The sequence below is a fragment of the Mycteria americana genome, chromosome 1 (assembly GCF_035582795.1).
Source record: "Mycteria americana isolate JAX WOST 10 ecotype Jacksonville Zoo and Gardens chromosome 1, USCA_MyAme_1.0, whole genome shotgun sequence".
NCBI lineage: Eukaryota > Metazoa > Chordata > Aves > Ciconiiformes > Ciconiidae > Mycteria > Mycteria americana.
In genome coordinates this window covers 85,129,536-85,138,956 of record NC_134365.1, presented here as the reverse complement: position 1 = coordinate 85,138,956, position 9,421 = coordinate 85,129,536, and the positions used below count along the sequence as shown (strand labels likewise).

General features: G+C 37.8%; 1 long non-coding RNA gene across 1 annotated transcript; it reads left to right on the top strand.

The window, feature by feature from the left end:
* Positions 1-997: 997 nt before the first annotated feature.
* Positions 998-8,921, top strand: LOC142413357 (uncharacterized). Its single transcript, XR_012776805.1, has 3 exons — positions 998-2,897; positions 8,397-8,465; positions 8,720-8,921. It is a non-coding gene; the product is annotated as an uncharacterized LOC142413357 (long non-coding RNA).
* Positions 8,922-9,421: the final 500 nt, after the last annotated feature.

Genomic DNA, 9,421 nt, shown 5'->3' with positions numbered 1-9,421 from the left:
GATGCATATGTGGACTGTTAACGTTTCTGTTCTGAGCTGATGGTCACTCTTGGAGCATTTTCTCCCACTTCGTGTGGTGTCTTTCATGTGTGATACTTACTCAGGAAGTAACCTCTGGAACAACTGGGTATGTCAGATGCAAAGGAGATACTTCTTCAGATGTTATACTGGACTTCAAAACCCAACAAATGAAACCAGTGATGTTTGCTAAATCTTTTCTCTCCCTTACTGCAAAAATCTGTCAGTTAAATACATAAGGGACCTTAAGGGCTTAGAGAGACTTCGAAAACAAATTGCATGTACAGTATCTTTCTCATGGCTCACTCTTTTTGAGAAGGTTTATGGGCTTTATGGCTGGTGTGAGACACACGACCCACTCCTGTCCTCTCTATGGAATAGTAGGTGCTCGGACAGGTAACTTCTGTTGCTACTGTCTTTTTCCTTTTTAATTTTTTCACTGTTCTAGGAATTGTTTTAAACTGAACACTGCAGGATTTATAACCAGATGTTTGCTGCCTTTTCCTTTGTTTTATTTCTTTAAGTCTTTCTTAACCTTTGAGGATGACTTTTGGAGCATTCTGATGGTGGATCTTGGCCTGCTGTTGGAAGTCTCCAAGCCTCTCATATTTCCAATTTGAGTTGAAAAGTTTTTGTTTTCTTTATTTGTTTAAACTGATGACACAAATTAGATGCGTGAATTTCGGGTGGGATTTGTTGTTGCTCTATTTTGTGTGACTTATTCTCCCTTCTTTTACAGAAATGTGTTCTAACAGTTCACACTTTGTTACTGTTCTTTGCAAAACTTTTCAGGAGCCAAAAAAGTCAAACAATCCAGAGAAAACCTTCCCTTCTCCCCTTTCCGATGGCAAGAGTGAGAACTTATGAAAAGTCCTTGAGAATGTTCCTTCCTAAACTTTTCCCCCCAGTAATGCAAGCGGGTAAAATGGTAAACGCAGCAGTTTGGTGACATCCAAAACCGACCTGTTGTCAGGTAAATTGACTCTTTTCTGCTCTTACTGTAACCTTCATAAGTTTGCTAACTTGTCTGCCTTCCTTTCTTCCCATCAGTTCATGTTGGTGAAACTTCTTGAATGATTTCTTTAACAGTGATATTTAGAGAAAATCCTACTTTTCTTCTTTATTTCCCCTCCTTATACATGTTGACCTTTAAGAAAACTCTCATTGTCCTTTGCTTTACTCCGGTGAGACAGAAGTGAGCCCCCTCATGTAAGTATATGAGGGATATTTTTGTAATACGTTAATTCCCCCTCCTCTTTATCACTTCAAGGTAGTTTGCCTTCAAGTGTAGTATTTTACCTTAGGTTTTTGAAAGATATGGTGCTTTCCATTTGCCAAGTGAACATACAATATAACTACATCAATTAGGAGTTGATAGGTATGAAAAACTAGTACTAAGAACGTTAAATTAAATCTGTTAAAATTCAGTAGAGCAGGATCCTGTCAAGAGGACAGATGGGAGAATATGTGTGCTAAAGAAAAAGACTGTGGGGCTGATTATTTCTGTTTGTGGAGGATGGGGTGATGCCTTTTACGTTGCCCTTACTGCTGTATCTAAGTACTTATACACTTCATCCTTCTCTGGTAACTCCATCCCTTAATCTCAAACTACTTAGAAGTGCTGGGAATTTAATATTTCTTTACTTTGTCTAAGGAGGAGAATCTGTATTTTATTCACAGAGGTAAATATCAGACAACTGGAATACCATTCAGAGTGAAAGAATATGAGCCCTCAGACAGGCTTTCAAGTTTGCTGATGCAGTATTTTATTTCCCATGACATCTGTAAAGAATTAGCACTTGTTTCAGACTTTTTTCCGTGTACATTAATAACTCTTCTATATCATCCTAAAATAGTCTACTTTTCATAATCTCAATTTATAGTTTCCTGAAACAAAGCAAATTTATCAGCAATACCGTAAATTGCAGCTTCACATTAAGGTGGGAGGGAATAATTTTAGAGCCAAATTTTGCTCTCAATTACACTGAGATAAACCTGGAATCGCTCTGTAAAAGTCAGTGGAGTGATATCCAATTTCACTGGTATAATTGAGTGTATAATTTGTGTCTTTAATTTTACTTGCAAGATAATTTTACAGACCTGTTATACTTATGTTTCCAATGCTTTTTCCTTTCAGACACACCCACTTCTTGCGTCTCAGCACTGGGCGGGCCTATTCCTTTATTTGTGTATATTTTTGTGCATCATCTGCTATAGGACACGGGTGTAACACTTTCAGGCATGTGGTTGGGTGTCTTTTTGGGGGAGAGATTTGTGGGTTTGTAATAATGTCTAAAAAAAAAAAAAAAAGTATTTTCCTCAAATTTGTTGAACAAATTCATGTTGGCTCACAGTTTTGCATCTCTAACCTGATTTTATATATACTGTGTGAAGATTTTCTTGAAAGACAGACAGTACTAGTTCTTTGCAGTGTCTGCAAATGATCTTTGGTGGGGAGAGTTGATCAAAATTTACTGCATTCTGCAGAAGTTAATGTCTTAATATTTAATGTTGCTTGGAAGGTGGTTTTACAGATCATGCTTCTTCCTGTTTATGGAATGGCTTTCAAAGCCTTGTATTGATCTTGGTTGTGCCCAGTGCTTTGCCTAGTGTATGGGGAAATGTTGTAGAACTTGAATAAGCCATGACATCTTAGACAAAGGATGATGATAATGTGCGTGCTGAACAAGAACTTCTTCTATATGCCCTTCTGCTGCAACAGAGTAATAAAACTGGTAGGTGGCAGCAGCAGCAGAAGAAACTCATGTGACTGTGACCTGAGAAAACATCCAGTACTGGGAGAAATGGATTGCAAAATACTAACTGAAGTAAGGGGGACGGAGGAGAGAGGCAGAGTCCCTGAACTGTCCCTCTGAATGGTGAGTCTAATTTACAGAATTCTAACCATCAAAAGACTAGCTGTAGTACAGTAGACACATTGAGCTATCTGATTCAGTGTTTGGTTACCTGATGGCCTAATTCTGATCTTTGATTTAACATTCCAGTTTCCCCACTGCCTCTACAAGGCACAGTATATGCCTTAAAAAATTAAACTTCACCAGAATTGCCAGATCTTAAGAGTACTGGAAAATAAGGCTGGGAGGAATTTATCTAGTCTACCCATTTCTCTGCCCCACAGGAAGATCAGTCATAGTTATGCCATTGGTCACGTTTGTTTTAACCTGGTTTAAAACCCAAGGAATAAATGAGGAAGATTCTGCAGTCTTTACCTATGGAATTTTATTTTATGAAGGTAAAAAGCATCCTTACTGTCAGCCAGTGGTCAACTTCGTGGGCCAAGAGCCCATCCGCTCTTTTTGCTACTTCCTTTTTTGCCCATCTGCTATCTAATGCTACTTTTGGGGTGATTCTCTTACTTCTTGTACGTATAGGTCTTTTCTTGAAATGTTCTTGAGTATTTTATCACAATGCTGCTTGGTGATAACTGAAATTACATGTGTGTATACATATATTTAACACTTCACATCAAATGTTGGTTCCTTTGAATCTAAAGCCTGGTACCCCTTTGAGTGTGAAGAACTATCCTGGTATTGTTGACATGCATTCTTTTTGTGCAAGGAGAGTAGTTTACAAATGCAGATAATAAGCAACCAGCTTCATGCTGTAATGACAATTTAAGAACTCAAAATTTTCACATGGTATGTGATGGTTACTTGAGATTTAGGGACAACAGCAGGGATTCACCTGTAACAAATAAATAGGTTTGGTATTAAGTCTAAATCATATCCTTAAGTCACTCTAATTTTGTCTGGTAGGGTGCAACGGTGCACACTTACTCAAATGAATCTAGATGAATTTTTCAAAAATCTGGTATGAAGTTCTGTATATATAAAAAGCCTCTTTGAGACTTTCCCCTCTGTTTCTGAATCCTGGCCTTTTTTTGATTAGTTTAACTAGTCATATCAGTAAATCCAAACTAGTAAGTACAGAAGACAGATGGCTTCTTAGGTTTATGCCAGTCATTAGTCCATTACAATATAATGAAAAGGATTTAAGGACTTCTTATTGAGATGCTCAAATGTCTTTACATAACATTTAAGAAAAATTTGTTTCTACGTAATGTTAAAAGATTTTTATGTAAGGGGGAGATAAGATGCTGATACAGGAACAAAGCAAAAGTGCAAAATGTTCTCAGGCACCTAAATGCTATCAGTCCCAAACTTGGAAATGCTAAGTAAAAAAAGCTCTAAACCAGGAAAAGCCAGAAACTAGATCCATTATTCTCTTCTGTGACTCTTATGTAGATATTAATTACTGTGTAATGGTATTTGTAGAGCACCATATAGATTAAATGATGGATGCCTTAGGAACACCATGATAGTAAAGGACAGTGTTCTTTATGGAGACTTCATATATCTCAAGATAGAAAAAATGTTCAAAGCACCAACAGTTAAAATTCTTTTCAAAGTGGGAAATGCAAAGTATATAATGTTTCTGACTTAATGGCTAATAGCTAGTAGTTTCAGCCACCTCTTCAGTTATCTAGACCAGTGGTGTCTCAAACTTTTTGATTGCACATCCCTATCAGTAAAAAACATTTTGAGCACGCACCCCAATATATGTTTATGTATAAGTTATATACATGTACTACTAGGTACATTATAAAACATACACAAAACCAGAAATTAAAAAAGGATGAGATAAAGATGAAATGAACACTGTTTTAAAAAAATATTTTATTGTATTTATTAATGGTGCAAAAAGTGTTTTCTTCCTGCAGCCTTATGGATTGTTTTGCGTACCCCCCTGGGGAACGTGCACTCCGCTTTGGAGAACAGTGATCTAGACGTCATCAAAGAATTACAGTTGCACATGTCATTAGTATGTTCCATCATAACTATACCTCAATTTTAAGTAAGTCTCCTACTAGAGATTGAAATGCTGATCTCTAGTAGGATGGCTTCTCTTTCTGAAAAGAAAGTAAAAGAGGAGAGAACAGCAGGATATGGAAGCACTGATGAACTGTCTGGCATAGGGGAAGTTTGAATTCGGATCAGTTGAAAATGCAGAGAAATGTGTCCCAAGTGGATTGGGAAAAATAATTGTGGTCAGAATATATACCAATATGCACAACACAGCAGTAGCTTTTGTACTTCCATAAATGTTTCTAGTTCACTTTCAGCTAAGTATTTGTTGATAACAACAGGAAACAGAATTTGGAATTTATCTGGGGTAGTCACACTAAAATTGGGAACAACACTTACATATGGGAACTAAGCTGGATCTGAGAGTTTGATATTCAGGCAACTAAATAGTCTCCAGTACACATCAGGTACCACTTAAGACTGTGGACAACTGGTGTGCTTTTCTGAGTAGCTTCTCACTTCTTATACAGCCTTTGAAAGTATTATGTGGACCACAGGCTGGAAATCCCAGAACTGAGTTTACTGCAAAGTGAAAGGAGATCAAATGTGCAAAGTGAAAAATATTTTGGATGGAGATTTGAAAAGAGTTTTTTTTAAATATAATGATGAGCAAAGTCAGAGTGTGAGATGAAGCTCATGGAGAAAGCTGTTGAAATCCAGTCAGACTGGAGATGTGAAAGAGAAAATGAATTCTGGTAGTAGAGGCAAAGGAATCTGAAGCATATGTCAGTCTGTCAGCAGAGAGGGAGATGAGACAGTAAAACAGCTTTTGCTGATCTTGAGCATTCCCAGCTTTTGTTGTAAGGAGGAATCTCACCAGACTTTCTGTACATAATATATGCTAGGCATGCTAACCTTTGGGGACTGGATGTCAAGGAGGAGAGCTGAAAGTCGATATAGAGCTGTTGATATGGAAACTAGCTGTAGCACTTGCCTACTAGAGTGGATGGTCATGTGGATTAAAAATGTTACTGCACTGAGTTTAGATGACAGTAATACTTGGGAATAATGGTGGTCATCTGGTCCTGAACATGAGCTTATTTGGCCAGATACACCTGTAACCTTTTGCTTTTCAGCATAGTAAGGGATAGAGGCATAGAAATGTGTGTAAGCCTCTTTAATGAGCAAGGGGACCATTCTAGGTGACTTAGTCAACTGTTCAGGAGAGGTTTTTTGGGTGTAAAACAAGCAGGGATTTAGAGTACTCTCCTAGATCCTCCACGTTTTCACATGTGGCTGTCAATACAAAAGGGTATTTTTTTTTTTTCTACTAGATGTGACATAGCAAAGCATCCTGTTCTCTGCAACTTTGATGTGGTGGAGATTTGAAGAAGGCAGGATATTTTCCATTCTTATCATAGACTTCCATGGGCATGCAAGGGGTGGTATGTATGTGAAAGGAAGAAAGGATACTTACACTGGCTGAAAAGCAGATTATGGATTAGGCTGATAGAAAAGTTAACATTTACGTTGTATTTAGGCAAGGCATTTTCAGTATTTCTGCATCCCTCTTTTGTTCCATTTAGAAAGAGTACAAGTGTTACTAGAATATACAGAGTTGCATAGTAATATGTCAGCGTATTAAGCTCTACCAAGTGTGTGTGGAGGAAGGGCTCATAAAATATTTATGTGAATTTCTGTGTGTCTGCTAAGTCTAATTCTTTATTTGGAGGCAATTTGCTATATGTAACTGCATATAGTACTCTGTCTTAGTGTAATAGGTATTTTTGTTTGTTTGGAAGGAAATGTGGTTGGGGAGTTAAATATGTCATTCTGTTGTCCATTTCTATAGGAAGCAGAGTGGTTGAGGGAAAGCAGTCAAAATGGATAGGAACTACACGACTAGTTATATCCAAAGTCTGGCGTCAGTTGAGTACTCATTGATGTTGCTAGGGAGAAGGCTTTTTGGTCTGTGTTTTAGTAAGAGGAGACAAGTAGTGCGTACATGGAATTACATCTTCTGTTGCCATTTCTTTTTGCTTTCAGAACTCTCTGATGTGCTTCTGTACACGTATCTCATTAAAAAAGTATCAGCTGCTGAAATGTCTCTGGTGCGTAGGGCTGAGGTCAGTTGAACAGGGAGAATAGGCGTGGAATGCTCTCTAACCAAGAATGGTCAGCTGTGCGAACCTGGGCCTTGACCAGATGGGGACAGAAAGTTAAAGTTTAGCATAGATTTTGCTGGTCTGTATATTTTCATTGCAATATATGCAGTAGTAGCAGAAGTCTTTGTCAAATAGTATCCTGTGTAGCTGTCACTAGAAAGTGCAGTTGCTTTTGATCAACAGAGAATTTTTAAATTTCCCTTATCATATAATGTTTTGCATTTTCCCAAGTATAGGTACTGTATTATGTTAATCTGTGGTTTAATGTAATGTGATATATACGGTTTTCCAAATCAGGACTGAATTTTTGTCTTAGACAAATTGCAATATAATTCACGTATTTTAATACAGGATTGGAAAAGAAATGGAGTTTTATTAGAGGTCATTGGAATTTTTTTCAATAAAGTAATCAGAAAAAACTAATTTATCACATTCATAAATTTTCAGGGATACATGTTAATTTCCAGAATTTATTGGGACGATCTGTCTTGTACAAAATAGCATTTGTTGTTAGAGAGGGAGGCAAAACCTGTATCATATTAGGCAGTAACCCAGTTGTTACCTCCTCTTTGGCTAGTCGCACATTTTTTCTATGCAGATTTCCTGTTTATGGTGGAAGCAGTGATACTACTGAGCTTCCTTGATGCTTAGTTTATCTGTGTTGTAAAATACTTACATTTTGGGGAGGAAAGGAGCTGGAGAGGTGACAACTGTACACAGTGTTACGTGGACTAAACAGGAAGGTGCCATGAAGCAGAGAGAGAAGACTAAGCAGTAGCTGTATACACAGGTATCATTTCAGTTCTGTCTTATCAATGTAGTGGGAGGCCATGAGTCAAGATGACTGTTTCAGTTATACCATGGTAAGGAATGGGAATGTCACATTGACTGTTTGTGCAACTGTAAATATTTCATATCTGGTATTTACAGGAAGTGTGGATTGCCCAAGGGTGCCTGTGCAGTTTCTCTTCCTCACTACTGCTGTGCAAAGCACTGTCTGCTAGTATTTATTATTCTCTGGATTCTCTCTGTTCAGTGGTATTGTGTATTAAGCTTGAAACTTGTAGAGTATTTTGTAAGTTTCAGGAGGAAACTTGGTATGCTTGTGTGTGTATTTTCCCATCTCTCTAACAAGCACAAGGCCAACAACAGAAATAACACAAATGTTATGGTTACTCTCCCCACCCGTCTTTACAGCAGCATATGGGAGGAGTAGCGCAAATGTAATGTGATGTAGGAATGCTTGTCCATGCCTAAATGAAAATGTTTGTTTACCGGATGGAAAATACTGAAGCTTTATCAGTGAGAGAACTAGGCAGAAAGAGGCTGCAGTTTGACTTTGCTAAACTTTTATACAATTTTTCCTCCACATGAAATATTTCCACAGGAATGTAATGCTTGTGAAAGACGCTGGATCAACAGTTGCGGAGATTGAACTCCTCTACCCACAGGAAAGGTAACAGGAACTAGATTTTACCTTTAGAACACAGGCTTCACTGCATCTCACTCCTTGACCTGGAAAGGCCTTTTCCAAGGTCAGAAGAGGAGTTTGGTACCCATGGCTCAGTCCTTGGTGCATCTCTAATGCAGCTATCAAGGAAGCCAGATAGATGTCAGTTACAGAGATCTTTTTTTATGATGTCTGCTTGAATTTCTGATATTAATATTTTGGGGAAAAAGACTAACTTCTTCAATGGTTTGTTTCTCTAGGTTTTTCTACACCAGCAGGAGGTCTTCTCTTCCCTCTTACGGGGACACTTATCTCTTGATAATGCCCCCTTCGCAATGAAGGGAAGAAAGGATGGACCAGCAGCAATATGGAATGGGGTGATGTTCACACTTGGCATTAACAGTCATAATGAATGCTGTCCTACTAACATGGAGAACTGAATAAAAGAGTTGTGAATTCTAATTCATGAGAGTGTGAGGTTCTTTTTGGTATCTTCTGCACCTACTCCCCTTTCTTGAAGTGCTAGTTAACTTCAGAAATCTGTTGATCTTGCAGCTTTGATACAGCTAAGCCGGAAGAGTAAAACCTGTTGGATATTCTTCATCATATTAGCCTTTTTTTTTTTTTTCCAGTAATTTCATTCCTAAGAGTTCTAAAATGCTTTATATTGACATGGATAATTTTCCCAAATGCCTTGGAAACATCAGTATCAGGCCTTTGGTTTTCAGTCATGTTACGAGTTCACCTAAGTCACTGAGAATACAAGTGTCTTGAGTGTTAAAATGAAAAATCATACTATACTGATAGCTTTGGTGACTGCTAGAGACACAGAACTGCAACTCTTAACGTATGAGAGATTCTTTAAACTATTAGATAATGTGCCTTTGGATTTTGAGGCCACAGTGGCAGGGCTTGTTGTAGACATGGTCATGTAAATTCTTACTATATATTGTTTCTGAAGA